Source organism: Erpetoichthys calabaricus, chromosome 5 (assembly GCF_900747795.2).
Source record: "Erpetoichthys calabaricus chromosome 5, fErpCal1.3, whole genome shotgun sequence".
Lineage (NCBI taxonomy): Eukaryota > Metazoa > Chordata > Cladistia > Polypteriformes > Polypteridae > Erpetoichthys > Erpetoichthys calabaricus.
Genome location: NC_041398.2, coordinates 76,714,326 through 76,740,696, shown reverse-complemented (window position 1 = coordinate 76,740,696; position 26,371 = coordinate 76,714,326).

Sequence of the window (26,371 nt, the reverse complement as noted above, 5' to 3'; positions counted from 1 at the left end):
AAACAATCCATTATCTCAGAATTATTACATACTGTATACCCTACCCCGACAGTGGCTGACTCAGGAACAGATCCGGCCACAATATGGCAAAGTCGTATAGCAGTCACATTCTTTTTTTGACTCTGTAACAGATCCGTCTGTATTCCAGCAAGCTCAGTTCGTGCTTCTGTGGGAGGGACAAATGGATCCGCCCACATTTCGTCATGTACATTAATTGACAATTCAATCTCTTTCCGCGAGAGCTTAAGTTAATGAGAGCGTAACACACTTATGTTTTGAGTTCGTGCTCAAATTTGTGCGCCACAACGAGCAGTCTGAAAACATTTACAAAGAGAACGGAATTCATCTTTAAAAGTTATGAGAAGTTCAGCAGCTTTTTATATATAGTTAGCTTTGCTAATTATTTTTAATGTGTCACCATCATAGCAGGTTAAAGTGAAATGTAATGAATTATATTAGCATGTCACTGTAATAATTTTTAGTATTTGTACATATTTAGGCCACGACGTTAAATTCCTGTGCAGTTTATTTTAGCCTCCACCAAATAAGGGTTAGTAGGCGCTGTGTTCAAAATTATTTTTTAAACGTTTTGTGTTGAACGTGGGCTTATTTCAGATACGCTATAGAAAAAAAAAGTGATCTAACGTTTTTGTGTTTCATATGTAAGTGGCTTCGCGACCGCTGGAGAGGGTTGCGTTGGTGAATCGTGAAAGCAGGGGGCAATGTCAGAGGACCGCCTAGTGAATCAAGCATGACCGTCCGTCAGAGCAGGGAAAAGAGGGTTGGGTGTTCGCCCAGCGAATACGGGGAAATGTGGTTTAGGCAACCCGCCGGTCACGAAACACTTTTAATTGAACGGACCTACACCTGTGGTAGTTTGTTTTGCTTTAGAAACTGGAACTGTGACAGTTTGTGGTCCTCTCGACCCCTTGAACCCTCTGACCACTCTTCAGACACCAGGTAAAAGTCCAATAATTATTTATTTGGACAATAATAAAGTGCACAAAGCACCTACACTCCACAATATTCATAAATCAATAATCAATAATACAATAATCACAATCCTCCACTCCCAGACGCGTTGCCACCCTACCACCCAGCTCAGCTCAACGGTCTGGTCTCTCACAGTCCTTTTTATAGTCCTTGACCCGGAAGTGTTTTGCCCTCTCTGTCCACGTGACCTGGAACACTTCCGGGTCAGATAAAAATCCTTTCTTCTTCACCGGGGAAGCACGTCATTCCTCCTGTCCATGTGACTTGAATGTACTTCCGGAACATAGGGCAAACAATCCTTGTTCCTCCCTGCAGCGTCCCCTAGCGGCCCCCACGGCATCCGGCAGGGTTGGGGATAAAAACTGCATTGTCCAGAATTCCCTGCTGGCATTCGGGGCACCTCCATGCTGCAGGGAGTGCTCCACCTGGCGGCCTGGGGGTATTGGCCAGGATGAACGGCCGGCCACATATCACAGGAAGCTTATACAATTTAGTCTTTTCTGAGTTCTTCGCTTTAATAAACTGCCAATAGGATTCAGGTTGCACTCGTAATTTGTACAAAAATTACATGATAAAAATATATAAAGGATTTCTTAAATTTAGATACAAAAAGTAATAACATTAATATGTTGTTATTTTAAATATTTTAGTAGAATCCTGATGGGGATATACAGTATACTTTAGCAACATTTCACAAGCATAATCTGTACATTACATGTATTTTCTCTGTCCTTTAAAAGTGAATGGTTGTGAATATTCAAATTAGACTGGTAAATATATATTCACATATATGGTAGCTTGCTGGCTTCTGCTAAATAATAAAAAAAATCTTTGTAAATGAATTAGTGTCTTTTTTGTCATATTACAATTTAAGCAATATAGGTTACAATTTAAGTGAGGGTGGCATGGCAGCATGCTGCCTCGCAATAAGGAGACCGCAGGGTTCACATCCCTGGTCCTCCCGGCGTGGAGTTTGCATGTTCTCCCCATGTCTACGTGGGTTTCCACTGGGTGCTCCAGTTTCTTCCCACGGTCCAAAGACATGCAGAATAGGTGGAAAAAATAAATTGTCCCTAGTGTGTGGTTTGTATGTTTGTTCACCCTGTGATGTACTGGCACCCTATCCAGGGTTTGTTTCTGCCTTGCACCCTATACTAGCTGGGACAGGCTCCAGCAACCCCCACAACACTGCTCAGCTTGTTAGAAAATGACTGACTGACAATTTAAGTGATATGGAGGCATTTACCTGTAAGTGATGATTTCATTTATTATTTTTCTTTTGGTGACTTTTGTCTAATCCTGGTACACATTTTAAAAGCTGTTAATTAAATGTGTTTGTAGATCTGTTTTATTTAAGCAAGGATCATCTGCAGTAGTTACCTGTTGCATTACTGCTGAAAGGTAGTAGCTATTTATGTCAGTCAGTCATTTTGTAACTCACTTAATGCAAACCAGGGTTGCATGAGCTGCCGGATCCTATTGCAATTAGCATTGGGCCAAAGGCAGGAACAAATCCAGGACAGGGCACCAGGGCCATTTTTGTTTTAATGTCTACAGTAAAGATAACAGCATTTAATGTTTGTATTTTTTTTGGTATAAATTAAAATGTAGAATTCCTCTGCAGATCTGGAGACATTACTTGAAATATTTCTATTTTTATCAAATTGACAGTAATAATCAACTTTTGTTTTTAAGACATGTATATTTTGTAGCATGCTATTCACTGGGATTGGTGTGCAGCCCAAGCTTAAATTTAACAAAATACTGTTGCCGGTTGATATTTGAATTAAATACTGTAAGCTTGTTTTTTAGCTAGCTCAAACATTATTTACATATTTGCTTACCATTAAGCAGTGTGTACACAAAGTTACACACACAATATTTTACAATAACATGTTAAACCATACTTATATTTCTTTCTGTGTATATTTTTGACCTGCAGTTCGTGCATGGTGATAATCAGCAGTGAGAAATGTCTGATTCTGTGGTATTGGGTTCAACCCTCAGACGAAGAGCACGCAGAGATGTTGATAGGAGACTTCAGCAAATGAGGGAGAACTGCAGATTTAACTTTGCATTCGGAATTAGGAATGGGGAAAGGATGGAGGAAGGTGACCTTAGAAATGAGGAGAGAGTGGAGCAAAATGACTTTGAAAATGGAAGTGAAGTGGAAAATGAGGATGTTGGGAATGAGGGCATAGACAACACAGCAGACATTTTTGTGTGTCCTCGGTCAGCAGACTTTTCTGAGGATGAGTCTGATTTGGATCTGGATTCTGATGAGAATTTAGAAGAGCCATGTAGCCTCAGTGACAGTATTTGTAACTGGGCTTTAACCTTTGGAATATCTCTTGTTGCTCTAATAAGCACCTTTAGGGTTGTTGAGACTTTATCATCCTGAACTCCCAAAAGATGCAAGAACTCTCCTCAATACTAAGAGTGGGTATTCTATTCAGAATAAGGTTGGTGGCCATTATTACTATTTTGGTATACTTGCTTCAATCAGTAAAATTCTTTCAGAAACCATAAGCTCAGTCACAGAAGGCTTTACCTTGAAGTTGCGGATCAATGTGGATGGGTTGCCCTTATTTAAAAGCACTAGCATTCAGCTTTGGCCTATTTTGGGACTTCTCCTCAACCTTCCTATGAAAGTGCCTGTTGGTATTGGACTATTTTGTGAACCAAAACAAACCAAAGTCATCTGAGGAGTTTATGAAAGATTTTGTTACCGAGTTAAGGGAATTAGAAAATGGTTTTTCTTTTAATGACAAACTGCTCTTTCTGAAGGTAGATTCTGTTGTGTGTGACACACCTGCCAGGGCTTTTTTAAAGAACACAAAAGCACATAATGGATATCATGGATGCGACAAATGTGCACAGCGAGGGCAGTATGTCAACAACAGGACGACTTTTCCTTTAACTGAATACACACTCAAAACAGATGAATCTTTTTCACAAAAACTTGATGAAGAACATCATCTGTTCGGCTTGCATGCTTTTCAAGGAAGAAGCATTGGCATGGTATCACAGTTTCCAGTTGATTACATGCATTTGGTTTGTTTGGGGGTTGTCAGGAAATTGTTAAATATTTGGCTCAGAGGTCCTCTAAATTTTTGATTACCTGAAAACATTATTACTAGATTATCTGACCGTTTAAGTGACTTGTGACCTTGTATACTGGTGGAATTTGCCCGGAAACCCCGGACACTGAGAGATATTGACCGCTGGAAAGCAACAGAATTTAGACTGCTTCTACTTTACATGGGCTCTGTTGTTATGTGTTCATTCCTGGATAACAGGATGTATAACAACTTCATACTGTTGTTCTCTGCCATCTCAATTTTAGTCAGTCCAGTGCTTTCTTCATTCTACTGTCAGTATGCTCAAACATTGCTTCAAACATTTGTAAAACATTTTGGTGAGATTTATGGCAAAGATCAGCTTGTATACAATGTACATTGTTTAGACAATCTTCCTCTGGATGTACAGCGGCATGGTTCTTTAGACTGCTTTTCATCTTTCCCTTATGAAAACCACCTTCAAAGACTTAAGAAACTTGTGAGAAAGCCTGAACATCCACTTGCTCAGATTGTCTGAAGACTGTCTGTGCAAACTGCTTGCACACCCACTGGTCTGGTGTCAAAGTCTTTGGAAAAACCCCATTATGTTGGACCAGTTCCAGATGGACTTTTTGTACTTAGACAGTACTGTCAAATGCGTTGTGAACAATGGGTTATTAAAGTTTCAACAGCACATAATGTCTTCATTATAGGCGATGATGTGTGCATGATATACAATATTGTTGAATCCAGTGAACATGTCTATGTTGTGTACAAGGTGTTCTTAAAGAAGTCTGTCTTTTTTACCTACCCATTTAAGTCAGATTTCCTAAATATATATTGCATTTCTCAGATATCCGAAACAATCAAGTATGCAAATGTGTCAGCCATCAGTCAAAAGTGCATAGTTCTGCCCCACAGAGGAGGTTCTGTGGCGATACTTTTACTTCATTCTCAAAAATATTAAATCAGAGTTATTTTATGTAAATAGCATTTTTGATTGTTCTACTTGTTCATTAGTCAGCACAGATGGAATCAGGATTACATTTTGTAAGTACGTTAAGCCCTTTTTTCACTCTACTGTCAATGTATTTATATGCTTCACACTGTACTTTGTTATATATCATTTTCATTTGTGTATAAACAATTTTTTTCAGGGGCTAATAGGTAAACTTGCTGCACATTGCAAACTACCAAACAAAGCTTACCTTTTATCAATAGTCAAAAAAACATTCTTGTTTCTATTAAAATCAGGGGTGAGGATGTGCTAGGTGGTATCAACTGCTGCTTGGGTAATGCATTTTGTGTGCAACATGTAAATATTATGTTTATTTTGAACACTGTCTTTTTTTTCTTCTGCAGGATGTTTCTGGTAGTTCAGTTTATAGATGAACAAAAATCTGTGTCTGTTATACCACAGTCTTGGTACAGTGATGGCACAATCTTTTGGCCAAATTATAAGAGCGATCAAAGACTCAACAAAGCAGTAACATATGCTGAGGAACCAGGCCCAGACTGGACCAAGTACGATATTAGAGTACTAAAGTCCTAAATGAAATAAATTGAAATGTTCAAGATATGTCCCCAACTTAATCCCTTTCACCAGAGAAATATTGCTGTAAAATATTAGTTTCTTGCTATGTTCATTTTTTTTATAGAAAAGCAACAAACATTTGTCTAAAGCCTTATTTTCATGTTGTAATCATGTGATTTTTCGCTGTCTCCAGGCCTCTTTTCCAACAACCTTCATACGTTCATACTAGTGTTCATGAGAAATCAGGGCCCAATTCACACCTTTCATTAACATGCATCTCTAGTGATTGCATTTATCCAAATTGAAACCCAATCTTACTTTCTCATGTAGGTCTCTTTACAATTTTTCCTAGTTTCACTTTGGTGGTTAAATGCTATCAAATTGTGATGTGATTACAAAAAAAGAAAATATGTGAATGCTATGTGTAAATGGAGCCTAGGTAGTAGTGATTTAAAAAAAATCACAGAAGTGATAATGTTAATGTTTACATCACCTGACGTTTACTTTTTGAAATGCTTTTAGGAGATTACATGTCTGCATGGCAAGGGATGAAGAAGTCTTTGATTTGTCAAACTTCAGAATTGGTTTCAGATGGTGAGGAGGATATAGGCAGGGTGAAAAGAGCAACTAAACCAATGTAAGTTTGATTTAACTTCACCTGTGTTTTGTTGAAAGTATGAAACCTTTGTTTTGAGTAATATATGTACGTTTAGGGCAGATTTCAAAATCCTCCTTTTAATATATAAAGCATTAAATGGTCAAGGTCCGGCTTACTTGTCTGAACTTATCATGACTTACAAACCAGAGCGCACATTAAGATCTCAAGATGCCGGTCTGCTTATGATTCCAAGGATTAATAAAATAACAATGGGAGGTTGAGCTTTTAGTTACAGGGCCCCTAAACTGTGGAATGGTCTGCCTGCTGCTATAAGAGATGCCTCTTCGATCTCAGCTTTTAAATCCCAGCTGAAGACTCACTACTTCAGTTTAGCATATCCTGACTAGAGCTGCTGACTAACTGTACATACTGCATCTCTGTTGTTAGTCATTACCACTAAAACATAAGTAACATGACAGTTATAATTGGATACTAACCCTCACCTTTTCTGTTTCTCTTCTCGGTACTCAAATGTGGCACTTGGTGCCATGGCCCACGTGCCAAGTTGTTTTGCCTGCCTAAGATAAAGTCATCCCTGATGGAGGATCGCAGGAATCGTGGGAAAGAGGGGTCCTTTCATCGGATTGGCTGGCCCAGCACTGTTTCACCCTTGGAATGGCCAAATGTGGGAGGCAGCTTGATGGATGAAGTCTCCAGGACTCTAACAATATCCAAATCTTATTATATGATACTAGTCATTAAGCCCGTTACAATAACGGGCGCTAGAACAGTAGTGCATAAACATTAGTAGGAACAGTCTATATTAAATGGCAAGGGACTTTGACCTCATTCTTTTTGTTGGTCGAATTTTTCCTTGTCTTTCAGCCTTTCTTTTGTTGATATTTACTTGCTGAGCTGACCGTTCTTTGTGGGCTGCCGCCGTGTATTGTGTGACTTTAATTTTCTGTGACAGTGATACTGTCTTGTACGTCCGCTAGCTTGTACGTCCGTCCTTTAATTTTCTCTGGCGGTAATACAGGCATGCGCGTCGGTAATATGCCTTTAACTTTCTCAGACAGTAATATCGCGCATGTGCACTGCACCAGAAGACACACACACACGAACACCTGGACGCACACAGGGATTTTATTAAAGAGGATCATCTACTGTTAAATTCTGCTCCGTAATTCTAAAATTTGTATTTTTTTTACTTCTAAAAAAAACTTTTTATTTTATACTGTATTGAGGATTTGTTCTGTTCTGTATATTGTATTGTATTGACCCCCTTCTTTTGACACCCACTGCACACCCAACCTACCTGGAAAGGGGTCTCTCTTTGAACTGCCTTTACCAAGGTTTCTTCCATTTTTTCCTACAAGGTTTTTTTTTGGGAGTTTTTCCTTGTCTTCTTAGAGAGTCAAGGCTGGGGGGCTGTTAAAAGGCAGGGCCTGTTAAAGCCCATTGCGGCACTTCCTGTGTGATTTTGGGCTATACAAAAATAAACTGTATTTTATTGTATTTTATTCAATCTTCTGTAAACAGCCACTACTATGGTGACACTGACTATGAAAGTGAACATGAAGACTTAGCTAATAAAACAAAAGTTCCCTTAATAAGATCTTCAAAACCTCAACAGACAACTGGACCTTGCATGTTATCCCCACATTCTGCACCTCAGGTACTATCACCACCTTTACCATCTGTACCACCTTGTCGCTCACCACCACATTCTTCGCTTCAGGTGCCACCTCCTTACCAGTCACTATTGCTCTCTGAAAATACATCTCAACAAATTTTGCAGGAACCTTCCAAAAATGCAAAATACTTCTGAATTCTTCAGGCCTACTTACAGAGTGGGTCAATGTGGAACAGGACCAATACCTTGCACTGGTAAGTTATGATCAGACTATTGATTGTACTTGTTTCACATATTCAACAACCTTTTGAACATATCAGAGCATAAGTCAACAAGTTATTAGATATGTTATGGTATTTGTTGTCATGTTCATTTTCTGCCAGTATATTCCTTAATTTTTAGTATTTTGGTTTTTAAGATGTCAAATTTTATATGTTCCAAAGGATGTTCTTTTAACATATCTGAGAGTTGTGTTTGCTCCAAAGTGCAGGAGTTGGATTCATTGCATTTTCCAATAAAGGACCAAGTATTCAAATGAATAGTATCCTTTTTATATTTTGTTGGTATTTATTTTTCAGCTGCAGATCTTCATATCCTCATATTGCTTGAACATGTGAAGCACCAGCTGTCACAATTGGCTGTCATGATCAGTTCACTATCTGGGCTGCTAACCATTGAATGCTCACCTGATATGCCTGAGGAGGTCCAGTTTCCTTTACAATCATTGGAGGAAGTGGATGATTTTGAAGCCTGGTTGAAACAACCAACCAATGCTTTGAAGAAAAAGAACATGGTATGGACTGCAAAGCTAGACTTTGTTCTCTTTCTGATTTTGTTTAATTTAAAATATTCACTTGGATTTTGTGTCATAATTTTAAATAATTGCTAATTTTTTTGTGCATAATAGGACGAGACCAAATCTACACATTATATGCTAATCATAGGCAACATAAGAAACTGTCAAATCAAAGTTACTTCTCAATGGAAAAATATTTTATGTTTCTAAATAAACTAGTTTTAAGGTATGACATGACATGGGTAGAATGTCTGAAATAAGTCTGCATTTTCTTTTTTTTTCTTTAGTAATTATTTTTCTCAGGGGAGTACTGTATATTTTACACACAATGGCCATGTGACTTTTCAATTATTTGTGCGTGGCTGTTGTGGTATGCTTTAAAGTCTGAAGAATATATATATATATATATATATATATATATATATATATATATATATATATATATATATACACACACACACACACACGGTACTGTGCAAAAGTTTTAGGCAGGTGTGAAAAAATGCTGTAAACAAAGAATGCTTTCAAAAATGGAAGTGTTAATCATTTATTTTCATCAATCAACAAAATGCAGTGAATGAACAAAAGAGAAATCTAAATCAAATCAATATTTGGTGTGACCACCCTTTGCCTTCAAAACAGCATCAATTCTTGCACAGTTTTTGAAGGAACTCTGCTGGTAGGTTGTTCCAAACATCTTGGAGAACTAACCACAGATCTTCTGTGGATGTGGGCTTCCTCACATCCTTCTGTCTCTTCATGTAATCCCAGACACACTCGATGATGTTGAGATCAGGGCTCTGTGGGGGCCATACCATTACTTCCAGGACTTCTTGTTCTTCTTTACACTGAAGATAGTTCTTAATGACTTTGGCTGTATGTTTGGGGTCGTTGTCCTGCTGCAGAATAAATTTGGGGCCAATCATACGCCTCCCTGATGGTATTGAATGATGGATAATGAATCTGCCTGTATTTCTAAGCATTGAGAACACCATTAATCCTGACCAAATCTCCAACTCCATTTGCAGAAATGCAGCCTCAAACGTTCAAGGAACCTCCACCATGCTTCACTGTTGCCTGCAGACACTCATTAGTGTACCGCTCTCCAGCCCTTCGACGAACAAACTGCCTTCTGCTACAGCCAAATATTTCAAATTTTGACTCATCAGTCCAGAGCACCTGCTGCCATTTTTCTGCACCCCAGTTCCCATGTTTTCGTGCATACTTGAGTCGCTTGGCCTTGTTTCCACGTCGGAGGTATGGCTTTTTGGCTGCAACTCTTCCATGAAGACCACTTCTGGCCATACTTCTCAGGACAGTAGATGGGTGTACCTGGGTCCCACTGGTTTCTGTCAGTTCTGAGCTGATGGCACTGCTGGACAGCTTCCGATTTTGAAGGGTAATAAGCTTGATGTGTCTTTCATCTGCTGCACTAAGTTTCCTTGGCCGACCACTGCGTTTTTTCATGCTATGTGTTTGGAAAGTGCCACCAACAAAGGTATACTCCACCAACTCATCTGGAGTTGAAGTAAGCTAGCATCTCTGTAGAATGCTTTTGAGACCTTGATTAGCCCATTCCTTGATTTCCTGAGGTTGTTCTTATAGACCATGGCATAATTAGGTATAATTAAATATTAGAAGGATGACCCTGTATTACTCATTCATTAAGGCAAGATCATCATTTCATCTACATTTTATTTCAGCAGAGGTTAGCCCTATTTGCCTTATCCAGATTAGAAGCTGAGGTAATTTTAAGAACTTGGCTCTAAAGGGGCCAGATCTGGCACAGAGTCAGTCTGGGGCTGTAACGGATGTGTGCCAGAAAAGGCCCGGATTTTAACAAAATTATTTGATGCTGGTCCAGCTCTGGCTTAAATCTGGCCCAGGTAAAAAATCCTGATCTGTTTGCCGGTGTTGGGCCATTGTGCAAAAAGACACTGGACCAGGGGCCTCATGTATAACACGTAGAACTCACATTATAACATGGCGTAAGCACAAAAGTCGGAATGTGCGTACGCACAGAAAAATCCAGATGCAGGAATCTGTGCTTATGCAAACTTTCACGTTCTTCCACTACATAAATCCCAATCAGCGTGAAAAGTAACGCACGCGGCTTCTGTCCCGCCCCGACTCCTCCCAGAATTATGCCTCTTTGAATATGCAAATCGATATAAATAGCCTTCTGTGAAAAGACAATGAGAAAAGCATGGGAGAAAATATAAGAATTCCAGCGAATACCAAGTGGAGGCAAAGGGAAAACGTACTATTTGTTGGTTTAAACAGTGATATAATCAACAAAAGAAAGTTGATCAAATGACATAGTGTCGGAGAAACTCGAAAGCTCAAGTTCGCAAAGTCGCACAGTGCCCGAAATAAAAAAGAAGTTGTTACATATCAAATTTGGCGTGAAAAGGCTACTCGTAGCGGACCGTCTGAGTGTCATATGAAAGCTTATTAGGTTACAGAGAAAAAAAACAGGCACACAGTGGGAAAAAAGCACAAAATGTCAACTTTAATCTCAAAATTTCCACTTTAATCACGTAGTTTATTTTGTCATTAAAGTAGAACATCATAAACTTCATCTTAAAATCTTTTATTTTACTAGTTTCTCAAGTAGCACGTTAAATGCTTTGTTCTGTGTTTGATCTTCTATGTGCTCTATGTGTGTGAATCACTACGTGCTTCCGTTCTTTCTCTTTCTCCGACAGGATACAGAATCCATTACATTCGTGATATTACAGCTCTCTGAATAATTAAAATACTGAGATGTATACGTGATATCTTTTTCATGATGATAGGAATGAAAGCATATTATTAAACATGGGAACACGGTGGCGCAGTGATTGTTCATATCTCACACAAGAGGCTAGCTGCGCCATGTGCGACCTTCGATGAAATAATTTATTACAGGAGTACTGTCTCTTTCAAACGTACTAACCTCCAATTCCTGTCCTTACTTTTCTTTCTCCAAATACCCAATTGCCACACAATAAGCTCTGTCATAGACGTTAAGCCATCTGTAAGCTTAGAATGCCGATTCTTCAAAACTTTTAAGGAACATTGAAATATCTTCGTAGTACATGTTTAATTATTCTATCCATCTATCCTTCCAGTGTTGCGTCAGCACCAGCAATAATACAGTGCAAGGCAGGAGCTATCTGTGAACTAGCTAGTGCTGCGGCACCGTGTCCTCACATGTTTAATTATTAACAATACAGATTATTTAAATGTAAAATGAATAGTGTAAAATGAAGTTTTATCTGTATACTATAAGCAACATATTTTGCTGCATTTCATCTTAAAAATGATATTGTCATCATACGCGCTTTATAAAGTGGCGCAGGTTGTGCAATATTATAACTGTATCCCAAGTTTACAATGAGGTGATTGTACTTATAAGTCCAAACAGTTCTACAAGGAGCACTTGATGGACTGATTTAGTGCGTTTATAGTTCTTGGATTGAAACTTTTTCTAAACTGCGATGTCTGCACAGGGAAGTCTCTGAAACGTTTTGCCGTGGCTGAGTCAGCATCTGCTTCATGCTGTATACCAATAATTCTCTTTCCGATCAGCTGCTGCTGTGATTCCCCACTCAGATACAGTGATATAAATACTCTGAGTGGTGCAGTGAGAGTAATATGGAAAAAGATGAACTGCTGTGGCAACCCTTAACGGGAGCAGCTGAAAGAAGAAGAAGATACAGTGAGCGTAACAACGCTAAAGCAGTTATGGTATTTGGAATACTATGGCTATTCCTTGGACCATTATATTGCTGCAGGTTAATTACAATCAGATGCATTACACTAATAAACAATATGCAGTTAGTTTCAGTGTATTTATAAAGCCGTGTCAGGAATGTGGATCTAAAAAAGAAAGGGTGACCACACAGGAACAGTAGCACTGCTTTGACACTGGGTGCCGCCAGTCTGCAAAACCGAGCAGAGAAATTGCGTATGCCAGGGCATGAGGTACCGTGGAAAAGTGCGTGGCTTTACGCCAAGTTTAGGTTTTATACATCGTGATTTGAGCATGGAAACGTTCGTACGCAACATTTCTGTGCGTACGCACTGTTTATACATGAGGCCCCTGGTCCTGATGTTATAGTATATCCGGGCCATATCTGGAACGGTGTCCATTTGCTGTCTGGGTACCATCTTTAGAAAATGGCAGTAAGCAATTGGCTTCATAAACTAAATTGTCTTTGTATGTTTGTAACACTTACGTTTTAATAAATTTTCTTTCTCTTTTCGACTTTTTATTTTTGCATAATCTAGTATTTGTTTATTCTGAATCCCACATATACAAAGGGAAACTGATTCTGCAGTTGTTCTTAACATTATTACTAAATCCTTCTCTGTCATCAACTTTTATCTTTGCCATTTGGCTTTTCACAAAAATAACTTTTTTGTTGGTTATAAAATGCATATAAGGTCATTTTTCTTGAAACCTGCCTTAGATACTCTGACAAAAAATTTAAAAAGTATATCTTGTGATGGATTGCCGGCTTCTTATTCCAGCCCTCACTCCCAGGCCGCCAGGAGGAGCTCTCCCAACAGCCCCGAGTTCCAGCAGGGCCTCATGGACTATGTTGTTTTTATACACAGCCCTGCTGGATACCTTGGGGACCACTGGGAGTCGTGGACTTATTGTGTGCCCTATAACCTGGAAGTACGTCCTGGTCACGTGAGCAGGAGAAAAGACGTGCTTCCAGGTTGAAGATTAGGACTGTTTACCCTGACCCGGAAGGGATAAGGAACTGTGGACTGTTGGGCAGGAACACCTCCGGGTCAGGGTGTATAAAGGACTCTGGGAAAGCCCAGTACACTGAGCTGAGCTGGGAGGTAGGATGGCGAAGTGTCTGGGCGAGGAGGAGAGAGTATTGTATTGTGATTAATTGTATGTATAGTGTGGAGTGGAGGGTGCTTTGTGCACGTAGCTATAGTAAAATAAAGAAGTTTTGGACTTTTACCCGGTGTTTGGAGTGGTACCTGAGGGTTAAAGAGGTGGACAAAAGCCTCAACCGCTACAATCTATAAATAAAACAATGTTGTCTTTGTTCCTGTGTATATCTCCCTGAATCTGGATCTGCAAATTGGATCTTTCTCTTCTTAATGTTTCATTTGGGTAGGGAAGTAATAGACCGTTATATATGAAAGTAAAGTAAACCATCCTTCGATATGTTTTCAGATTTTACTATATTTGCAACGATTAACCAAGGCCTGTTACATTATAGTGCATTTGCTCTATATTAACTTTCTTGTTCCACATAACACATGTGAACTGTTTATTCATGTAGCTGCTGTAATTGGTATTTTATTGTACAATGCTATGCCTCTTGATTTTTACAAAATAAGATGATATAATTGATTTTATGAGGTCATATAGATATAATATAAACATATTAGGATCAAAAGGAAGAAGACTATGTGTCAGTATTTTTATAGGAAGGAAAATATAGAAACAAGTAAGACTAGAAAAGAGAAGGAAAGAATAACCCAATAATGAGTTTATGAGAAAGACAGTTAACGTGCAAGTGAGTGCATCTAATTTGATTAATTTGAAGGAAAGCCTGTTCCCTCAATGTCAGAACTGCAACATTTAATTTCCATCAATATTTGTTAGAGTACATATGGAACACCTGTCACATTACTGTGCAGATCAGTTTCAGAAGCTTAATGGTTACTATCATCTATTCAAATTCTGCATATCGGTATCCATAATTGCACTCATTGTTTAACAGGCAACATGTAAATCTTGATTTGTGAAAGACAAAAGCTGTTGGAGTATACAACAATTTATTTAAACAGACAATATGGTTTACCTGTAATGACTTTTATAAGCTAAAAAAATGAAAATCAAAGCTTGTATTTATATTCAATTCCATATTATAAAATTCGGCTTATAAAATCTCCTAAGAGATTTTTGAACAGAAGAGACTTACAAGTAAAATGAACTGGTTCAAAATTTTTATAAAACTGAAGCACTGCCAGGTTGAGTAACTTGTCACAATGTTATTCAGTTATGGGCAACACTTTATTCAGTTGCCAGCAACACTTAAACAATACGGTACTTTCTGTCGACTTTTTCATTGTTTGCAGAATGTCTGCATCTCAGTTGGTCAGTAGAGTGGTTTGAATCCAGAGTCGACTTGTGTTTTTTTTAATGGTCCCTTCACTGTGTGCCAGTTAGATGTCACTATACATTTAAACATTTATCAGATTGCTGGCTGACTTGTAAATTTGCCAGTGATAATTCATATTTGCTTTGAATCCTTTTAACCATGCAATAATTCACACTTATTAAGTTTTATCTAAAAAGCGAGTAAGTACTCAATTGCTGCATTGTTATAATTTGAGTTAGAATTTTGGCTTGAATGTTTCTGAATAAATATGAACATACTAGTCATTTAGCCCGTTACAATAACGGGCGCTAGAACAGTAGTGCATAAACATTAGTAGGAACAGTCTATATTAAATGGCAAGGGACTTTGACCTCATTCTTTTTGTTGGTTGTATTTTTCTTTCTTTCAGCCTTTCTTTTGTTGATGTTTACTTGCTGAGCTGACCGTTCTTCATGGGTTGCCGCCATGTATTGTGTGTCTTTAATTTTCTGTGACAGTAATACTGTCTTGTACGGCTCTATTCAATAAGGGCGCGCACAAAAAAGCGAGCGACCAATTGAGGTCGCCCTTTCGAGGCTCGCCTTTTTGTGTGCGCCCTTATTGAAGGATACCGTCTTGTACGTCCGCTGGCTTGTATGTCCGTAATATACCTTTAATTTTCTCTGGCGGTAATACAGGCGTGCGCGTCGGTAATATGCCTTTAATCTCCTCTGACAGTAATACTGGCTTGTATGTGGCTGTAATATGCGTCACTGCATTGTGTACCTTTAATTTCCTCTCGCAGTAATACTGGTTTGTATTTCCGTAAAACGCCTCTAACTTTCTCTGACAGTAATATCGCGCATCGCACCGTGCCCCGCGCATGCGCACTTCATCAGAAGACACCCACACACGGACACCTGGACGCACATAGGGATTTTATATATATAGATGTTTAAACTTAATGTCAGCTGCAGAAGTCTACCTACTTGTTAAGTGACAAAAGTAGCTGCTTGCCAAGCCTTTTCTTTCTGCAGATGATTTTCAAAAGCAAATTCATGCTTTGTCTCTTCTTGGCTTGATCATTATAACTCATTATGCACTGGAGTTAGCCAGTCATCCCTTGCTCATCTTCAAATGGTCCAGAATGCTGCGGCCAGGCTCCTAACAGGCATATGAAACAGAATCACATCACACCAATTTTAGCTTCACTTCACTGACTTCCTGTTGCAGGATTGAGTTTAAAATTGTATTGTTGTTTTTAATTCTCTGAATGATTTAGCCCCCTCTTATCTTACTGACCTCTTATATCTTTACTCTCCCTCACAATCACTTAGATCCTCTGATCCAGAAGTTGCTGCATCTGCTGACATCTCAACTTAAGCTCAGTGGGAACTGTGCCTTTGCAGTAGCTGCTCCTAAGCTTTGGAATAGTCAGTCTTTTTATATTAGGTCAGAACTTTGAGCACTTTTAAAGCCAGTCTTAAAACTTATCATTTTGCCTTAGCTTTGAAAACGTGCTTGAGAGTGCTTTTTTAAATTTTATTTATATAATTTGGTGTATTTACTGTATCCATATACTGTATTTATTGGTGTATTTATGCAAACTGTACAGCACTTTGGTCAACATCTGTTGTTTCAAAAGTACTTTATAAATAAAATTGACTTGACTTGTGAGACCTCTGGAAAATTAGTTATGAGATAGAGCTTGTGCATAAGAGAGCTACAATCACGAAAATTTAATTGCAGTGTCATGAAATTTCAACGTTTATACCTAAAAAGTATATCCTAAAGAAGGATGAAAGAGGAATAGAAAATGAGGAGTAATTAAATTTTTTAAAGTTTTGCTCTAATTTTAATAACATTATGTCATTGGTTTATCTTGTAGCAGGAAAATGAAGGTAGAACGAAAAGTGACCATGTCTAAGTCTCTCTGGATAGGGCTTTAATTTTCCGTTTAGATAGTGGCTGTTAAATTATAAATTAATCTGGATCTCTAGAAGACATTAACAGCATTTTAAATTATTAGGCATTACATTATAGCATGCAGCTAATGATCTCTCTAATTTACAGAAGTGTTACTTACACAGCTTTGAGCATGGAGAATGTGCTATATAAAAAAAATGTATTATTATTATAATTATTATTAATAATAATAATAATAATAATAGGAGTAGTAGATACTTCGTGATCTTATTTTCTAATTGTACAGTACACTGTAAAGATATTGCATGTCCATAGTAACAATGGTACTATATTGGTAACATTGTATCAAGGTCAGTCTGAAGTGCAGTGAGGTGCACAATAAGAAACAAAAGATGTTTCACCAGCCACCTTCACCAAACATGACATGGCAGTTTGCCAATACACAATTACTAAAGACAATCGTGGAGCAAAAACTGAATTTGTTTAATGTGGTGAATCTGTAACTGTTTTAACACTAGAATCCCTGAAGCGTACGAAAAAACACGTAATTCCGGCCCACCTTAAATCCCTTCACACCTCTCCATCAGCGTCTTTTGTTTTGTAAATGTGTCGATCAGCACAAGCAGCAAGCAGCCTGCTATCCCATCCCCTTGACAGAGCTCAACTCGGGCAAAAAGTTCTCCTACTTCAAGCCAAGGCTCCTTATCTGCGTGTGATATGCCTGGAGTTGCATAGGGTAAATAATACAGTATATCGTTATTTGAAATACATGCATTTCATGTGTGTTCTGTGTCCACAAAGATTTGGGTAAGTGTAGGATGAAAGGAAATGCGAGGAAAGAAATGCTGAACACATACCTTAAGCAGAAAATTTTTCCATGTTATACTAATAATGATGAGAAGTAAAGACTTTAGTCCAAATATCAAATAAACATGTGCACTTTTATTCAAGAATATAACCAGAAAGGGATTTAAAGTGGGCTAGGATTACAAGTTTTTTCATAGGCTTCAGGGACTCTAGTGTTGATGAATCTTCATAAGGCTGAATATGTGGGATCAAATGTGCAAACAAGTGATGATGCTACTGGTGAGTTTCAGTGACAGAACCTTTCCTTGTGACACACACTTTATGTGAGCATTGGAGTCTATGGAAAAGCTTAACCTATAATGTATTATATGTACTTAGTTTTATTATTAATATGTATACTAGAAGATAGTTTATTTATGATATGCACAAGATATTTATGTTCAGTACCTATTAAAACTTAAGGACTTTCAATACTATATTAATTTTGTTCCTATTTGTTTATCCTTTGCAAATGCCACAGACACAGCTATGTGCTGTCCGAGTGGCTATTTATCCTGTATTACTACTAATCTTATTTATATGTATTAAATATTCCTACTAAATAAAGGCCTGAACTAATAGTAACAAGGCAGAACAGTTTGTGTTTTTTATTTATAAAAGATTTTTAATAAATGTCCTTTTTCATGAGCCAGTCATTTAACAAACCTTCTTTCTATGAAACAGGGAAAGAGAACGACTGCCACCAGGGAAAAGGAATAAGATCACTATGAATCTATAAGGTATACTTTAATACCATTATAATGGAGATTTAGCCTCTGAAAGCACCAAGCCCCTTTCATCTCTTTTTGTAAACTTTACGCAATTTGTCTTTATAATTGGTGAACAAACCCATTAGCCGTGTGCATTGTGTCATAGATATAGATGTTTAGATTTTTCTGACCACAGAGAGATTGCTGTTGTGTTCAGTTGATCCCTGTTTAGAAAGATAACAGAACTTACATCCCATTTTCCAAAATTTGTGATCATAACTGAAGAGGGGATTAAGGGGAAGCTGCAAGCAATATTTTGAACAATCCCTGAAGATTGCAAAGCTAAAACCATTCTCTACAAGGGCAAAATGGTTGAGCTTGTAATAGCTAAATGCTAGGGCAATTGAAAAGATACAGAGACAAGAGATATTTGTATCTATTTCACAAAGGCCTTGATACTGTTGATACATACATGGCCATCAGAGAATCTGGAGAATATAATTCACAACTAGTGTTCAGCTGTGTTCATTGAAGGGAATATTGATCCAATGAAGGAGCAGGATTTACTCTATATTAGTTATGTTTCACCAGACACATCCAAGCTTATTGGAAAGGAACAAATGTCATATTTGAAGGAAAAAAAATCAGAAGAATTACGATTAGGATTTTTTTTTGTATTTGGATTATACATTATCAGAAGTCTGACTGATGTACACCAGATTTTTTTTTTTTTTTTGTAAAGATCTCAAAAAACATTTTCAAGCTGGAATCATTATATGAATAATACACTAAACAAATGAAGATAAAAATGGGTGAATTTAAAATATTGTAATTGTTATATTTTTCATTGATAGACATTAAAATCATTTAATTTAAACTGTATGTCACAAATTTAATGGCACTGTGATAACTGACATTTTTAGGGAGAAACATGTTTGTGTTTTATGTTAATGCTGTTTACCATTGCATATTCTAATTTAAAGCAATAAAGAAGGTGATTTGTTTTTGATTTATTAGATGTTTATTACTCCCATAATAGTGGATTTGTAGGCTAACCCTAATGTAGGGTTTAGGAGGGTAAGGCTTTCACAAGAGATAATAATGTTGAATAAATAAATAAATCAAGCTCTTGAAGGATCCTTCAGCACAAGTTTGCCTTTACTCTGAATTTGCAGAAGGTTCCCCAGCAGTGGAAAACACCCTGTGTGGTCCCAGGGGCAAAACTAAGGGCATCCCAGTGATTCAGACCAGTTGATTTTACTTGATACATCATGAACACCTTTGAGAGCCTGATCCTAAAACAACTATGATCATTGGTTTCAGAACATATGGATCCTCTGCAGTTTGCCTATCAGACACATATAGGTACGGAGGATGCTCTGATCTACAAGCTCCTCTGAGCCGTCTCCCTTTTCAACAAAGCTGGCACCACGGTCAGGATAATGTTCTTTATTTTTTGCCAATGTCTTTAACATCATTCTGCCTCATCAACTCAGGAAAAAGCTCAAGGCTTTGAATTTTGATGCTCCCACAGTCTCCTGGATCATGGACTACCTGACCAACAGACAGAAGTTTGTAAGGCTTTAGGACTATAGTGGTGTGTCATACTAGAGCACCTGAGGCAACTATCCTGTCTCCTTTCCTGCTTACCCTCTACACAGCTTTTAATACAATACTACTGCTTGCGACCTACAGACATTTTAAGATAACTCCTCCATAATAGACTGCATTAATAATGGAAATGATCCATAGTACAGGAAGGTTTCGAGGACTTTGTCTTGTGTTGCAGGGGAAACCACCTGCTACTCTACATCAGCAAGAAAAAAGAGGTGGTTGTGGACTTCTGGGATGTCAATAATCCTCTAAGACCAGTCACCATTCAGGGGAAGGATGTGGAAGTGGTGCAAAACTACAGGTACCTTGGGGTTCATGTGAACAATAAACAGGACTGGCCTGAAAACACAGTGGCTCTGTACAAGAAGGGGTAGATTACATTGTACTTCCTAAGAAGACTTGCGTCTTCTGACATAGGCAGCAAGCTGCTTAAATGTTCTGTCAGTCCATAGTAACCAGCGTGATGATCCACGTTGCAGTCTTCTGAACTCAAAAGATCCTGAACAAACTTGTCAGGAACACCTGCTCCATCACAGGGCGAACCCCAGACACATTGGAAGCTGTTGTGGAAAAGAGAATGGTGGCAAAATTAGATGTCATTATGAAAAGTCCTCTCCAACTCCTCCAGGGGCTCTTTCTTGGAGCACTTTTTGCCATAAGCTCATTTCACCATGGTGTGCTAAGAAGCGCCTCTGGGGATCTTTTCTGTCCACTGCTATCAGGCAATTCAATGCTTCCTCCCGACATACTCTTCAAGTTTATTTTGAAATTTCTGCACAATATTTATTTTATTTATGTTTAATTATTTATCATATGATTTATTGATTGGCTGTATATGTGTCATGTGAGTGTGTATTTTTGTTTTTTATATATGTTGTATATATGTATATGCTGTATGCATCTGAATTTCTGTGATAAGAGGTCCACAACGAAGTGCAGTTTTAAATAAATACGAGTGTGGGTGTGTGCAGGAGTTGTTACAGGAGCTTGGCTCATCGCGCATTAACATGCAAATGTGAGCGGATCGGTCAGATGCCTCATTCTCAGCTCCAAATAGGCAGAGGACCACACCTGCACCTAATCATGCAGGATAACGGGGGCCTGCACAGCAGAGAAGGGAGAAAAAAAGAGAGCAAATCAAGGCAGAGAACCATGAGAGAGCAGTATCAAGTTGCTAAGCGGAATAAGCCAGCCCATGAGGGAGTGAGAGGCAGCATGGGTATGATGGCAGAATGAAGACAGGGGAACAACTGACCCCAAGCAGCCAAGACAGGAGTTGGTGTAGAGGACCGCTGCTGCTGGTGTCTATGCTGGCTGCAAGACTTGGGTGATGGGAGGAGACGGAGAGGGAGTTGTGCTGGGCTCATCGCAAAATAGAAGAGGAACATTAAGGATCCAATTACTGTTTGTTTTACACAGATTTTAATCTCTGGATTTTAACTCATGAACATCACTGATTTTATTGGATTTTTTGTGAAGGTTTTAAAAATGCTCTTTTAGAACACATTCTTTGGATTTTAATAAAACCACTTGACAATTTGCACCAACCTCTTGCTGAATGTGTGTGTCCTCATTTGCCCAGCTTATCAGTTCATGACTATCGACAGTTATGGGTTCAAGAGGCTCCCAGAAGAAACTAGGAATTGTGCTTCCAACCAAGACCATAACAATTTCCCCTTGGGATAAATAAAGTTTATACAATCTAATATAATGTAAAGCACTTCGAGCTGCATCCTTTGTATGAAAATGTGCTATAGGAGTAAATGTTATTGTTGTTATAAGAATTGAAAAAGAGGGTAACCTCGGGGGTATTTTCCGTATGTCGCTTAAATCATCCGAGATCAGATGCCTCATCTTGGATGAGTTAATGCCGGTGAAACTCATCCGGGATAAGTCGGTTTTTCAAATGCAGCCGTGTAGTAGATTAGTCTCGCTGGATCTAATCATCCGAGAGTAATGCACGTGCCTGCACTGAGTGAAAAGCCCATATATATTGAGTCTAGAAAACATGATCAGCAAGTCTTTGATAGGCTGTAACAAAATTACGAAAGAACGGGTGCATTTTTTTTTCACACACGCGGAGCAGGACCTTTTATTCGAAGGACATGAAGAATTTCAAGATTTAATATGCACAAGGGGTAACACTGCAAAGCAGCCCAAACCAGAAAAGACAGCTGGCAAGAAGTGGCCGACAAATGAAACACGTGTGCATTGTACTAACTGAAAGCAGCATTTCATTTCCTATGTGTCAGATTAATTATTATTTAATATGTCATAATTCCAGATCAAACGTGAGCACAAGGAGAACACGGGAACAGGTTAAAATGAAGTACAAGAATATACTTCAAACTGGTAAATATTGGTATATAACTATTTAAAGAATTGTTGACATAAAGAATCATATATAATGTAAAGAACATTAATTTTAAAGCTAATAAGAAGGCAGACAAGCAAAAAACAGGTGGATGTCCACGCGGTCCAGACCTAACCCTGTGACGATGCGGGTTCTGCTCCACGCTCCCATCTTCTGTTAGGGAGCTCTTGAACCCAACACCGTCGGTAATGTCACCGATGAGCTAGACAGTGAGGCAACAACAGTGAGCAAGGGGATGATGTATAATTGTGCAAAAGTGCTTTTATTAAACAAACAATCAAAACAAAAGTGCAACTGTGCAAAGTTCACATCAAGTGCAGTGTTTCAAAGTCTTCTTTAAATAAATAATCCATAAAATGAAACGTGGAGGTTAAAATCAATAAATAGGACAATCCTTTAAAACGAGGTTAAAACAAAACAAAATGCTGAAGGCAGTCTCTTTAAAATCAATCTAAAGCCCGGTGTCTTTTACCTGGCAGCTCTCCTGCTTCTCCCATCTGGGCCACGCAACAGGATAGTTGCCCTTTCTGCAGCTGGCCTTCTCTCCACATGACTGATCTGGATGCTCCCCGATCCCTGGCTTCGGTTCCGCTCTCCCGATCGAGACTTGGCTTTAACCCAAGGGCCAGGATGCTCACAATGGGACTCCTACATCCAGGCCTCCCAACTACCGCTTCCTTCTTGGCTTTACGCGGCCAGTTGCCCTTCACTGGTCACCCCTGCTACTCGTTCACTCAGCGGGAGCGACCTCTACTACGACTCCTGGGTGTCGGCCTAACACCCAGGCTTCCACACAGCTGCCTGCGAGTGCTCGCGTGCTCATACACACCGGCTTTCTCCTTCTTGCCGCCTTCCTTCCTGCTTCCTTCTGCCACCTCCGTTTCCTTCTCTTTTACTTGTCCCCTTTCTAACCGGCTCGCGCGTCTCTTTATATGCGAAGAGGACATAGCAGCTGCAGCCCATTAGCCACAGGAACAATCACGGATGTCGGCAGTCTCTCACCTGTGCACTTAGGTGAGAAACGCCCACACCGCAGATCGCCCTGCGGCTCGCTACAGCTACCACGCTCCCTCGCTAAGCCGCGAGCACGGTAATTATTTATTTAAAACGAACTGGCCTTTGCTGGAGAGCTATGGACCCATAACACCACAAACCCCTGCAGAAGAGTTGCCTCTCCAGCAAAATGCCCATCGCCCTGTTTCTGAGGGCATTCCAGGGGGAAGCTCCTCCTCAGAACCAGTGACAGGATGCAGTGGTCACTTCATTTCAGGTAAAGGATGGTCATTGCATATATTTGTCCTCAATGTATGCCATAGGTAGGTTCCATACAGCCCTCTTTTTTTTGTTGGGTCAGTTGCAGGGAATGTCATATCCCTAGAACCTGTGTCTGACCAACGAGATATTGACAAAGGTCAAATATTTGATGAAGACACTGTGTCTGATTATTCATCAGGAGGAAAGGTACATTTTCCAAATAATGTTTGATCAAACTCCACTCTGAGCAGTCCCATGTGCCCCAATCACATTTGGAAATCCTGGGTAATGAGAATGTTAGGCTGATTGTGAGATTCTTTATGGAACTGTGGGTGTTTTTACCTGTGCATTATCTACCTGCAATGGCATGAAACGCCTCTTTTGTCAGCACATGCAGGTGTCCAGGAAACACTATGAAAATCTGAAGGAAATATTTCAGAGCCAAACAGACTTTACGAATTGCCTGGCAAACTGCACTTTTAGATAGATTTTCCGCATCACCTACAGTATATAAAAAAAGTGCCGCTTGCAAAAAACCTCGAAGCAATGCATACTGTCTGTGTGGTTGTGAGAGCCTGACTTCGCCTAGTTTGACTTCGAATAAAAGGTCCTAATAAATCTTTGAGGTACAATATTCCCCCTCGGCTAAAGTGGTATCTTTCGAAACGAATTTCCTCTGGGAGCAATAAAGGATCTTGCCGATCGCGCAAAACCCTCTCTATATGAAATTCTCTTCTTATAATTTGCGTACCGATATCAATTGGTCGCTCATTCATGAACGGCGAAGTCATGACTGAATGAATTCCACGCACGGACACTGATTAAGTGTGTGAGCTAATCTTTGTTTACATAGAACAAACCTGCTCCGAGCAGGTTTGAGGATTAGGATGTGTTGCTATGACAACACATCCAGCAAGAGTTTCGAAAAACCGACAGATCCAGGATCAGGCCAAATCGTCAACAACTAAACGAGTAATCCACGTATGAAAAATACCCCCCGATCATCAGTGTGCATGGAAATGTAAATAATAACCTTGAATATTTTGACAGATATTGCTGTAATTTGAATCTGGTATTTTGTTGTAGATATTGTACCATATCTTTATTGTTTAAATAGTATGCATTCTATTTGCAGTGTCTGTTTTATCATGCATTTTAGAATTACATTTAGAAGGATTTTTTAAAGATTTTATATACACAAAGATGTACTTGAAACCAGATCAAAAAATAAAGTGAATTCTAGGCAATGGAATGAAAATGTTTAATACAAAAGTTACAAGAGAGTCAATTTCATTTTGAAACAGAGTATCATTGGGTCTGACACAAGAAGAATAACTAGAAAAGAAAGGTCTATAGCGTTTCACTGACTTAGATTTAAAGAATGTTTGAAGAGTCAGATAAAGATACTTGTTCCAGAAACATTGTTCTTTGTATGTCTAATACCGAATGAAGAAACTGATTCATTAATTCTTGTTAGATCATCTTATATAAGATATGTTGTTGAACATTGTAGAAAAATGAGCTGTAATATGTATGCACCTCAAGAATCCAAAAAAATAGCAAACTTTTAGCTTTAAAAGTTAGATCAATAATAGGTTATTTAATAGGTTTATTTAATCTATTACATTGATTAAATAAAGTTACTGAGTACAGTGAATCTAAAATTTAAGATTTTCTTGCAGGAGGGAGTTTCACTCAAGTCCACTTGGGTAATTACAGTTTCATAATTAAGGTCTACCAAATGGGGGGGGGAACTAATTCCATAGATGTAAGATGCAACTAAAATTCAGTAATTTCTTGTTAGCAAATAAAATGGAAAAGTCACAAATTGCACCCTTAATGGCTAGCCAGACAACTGAAGGTCCTCTATAGTATAATATATATATATATAATATATACAGTATATATATATATATATATAATTGGCGGCACGGTGGCGCAGTGGGTAGCGCTGCTGCCTCACAGTTGGGAGACCTGGGGACCTGGGTTCGCTTCCCGGGTCCTCCCTGCGTGGAGTTTGCATGTTCTCCCCGTGTCTGCATGGGTTTCCTCCGGGCGCTCCGGTTTCCTCCCACAGTCCAAAGACATGCAGGTTAGGTGGATTGGCGATTCTAAATTGGCCCTAGTGTGTGCTTGGTGTGTGGGTGTGTTTGTGTGTGTCCTGCGGTGGGTTGGCACCCTGCCCAGGATTGGTTCCTGCCTTGTGCCCTGTGTTGGCTGGGATTGGCTCCAGCGGCCCCTGTGACCCTGTGTTCGGATTCAGCGGGTTGGAAAATGGATGGATGGATGGATGGACATTATATAATATATCAAGTGAACTTACAAACTTGTAAATACACAGAGGTCAGTGGCAGTGAAGTCAAATTGTGAGAACCATAATTGATGGAATGGTGTGATGGATTGATTGATGGCCGGAATGCCATAAAGAAAGAAAATGGACAGAGATTCCGGCAGGGATGGATTCTGATACCTTTCCTGATTGGGAGGCAATACTGGAAGGACAATACACACATTCCCCAATACACTGGATGGCAGCATTTCCCTGGTGGAGCTCCCATTGGTACACCTGCAAGGCATGGTGAGTATTGTAGTCAAAATGGTAAGCCTTGTTGGGGTACTTGGGTGCCACCTGGGTGAGCTGCAGGGCAGCGATGTCCATACTTTGTGGGGCTTCCAGTTGACCAGGAAATGCTTCTAACGTGCAGTGTTATGGCACTGGAAGTACTCCCTGGTTTCAGCATAAAAGAATCCACCGTGTCTTTATTAGTGAGTCAGAGTCTGAAAGCAGGGGGCAACACTCAGCACACCTTATTTGTGATTGTGGTGTTTGGACAGCGTACACCAAAAGAAGGTATTGTGATTAATAAGATAACTTTTATTTGAAACTGGAACTGTATTTGGGTTCATTGTGTCTTCCCCCTTGTGGTCAT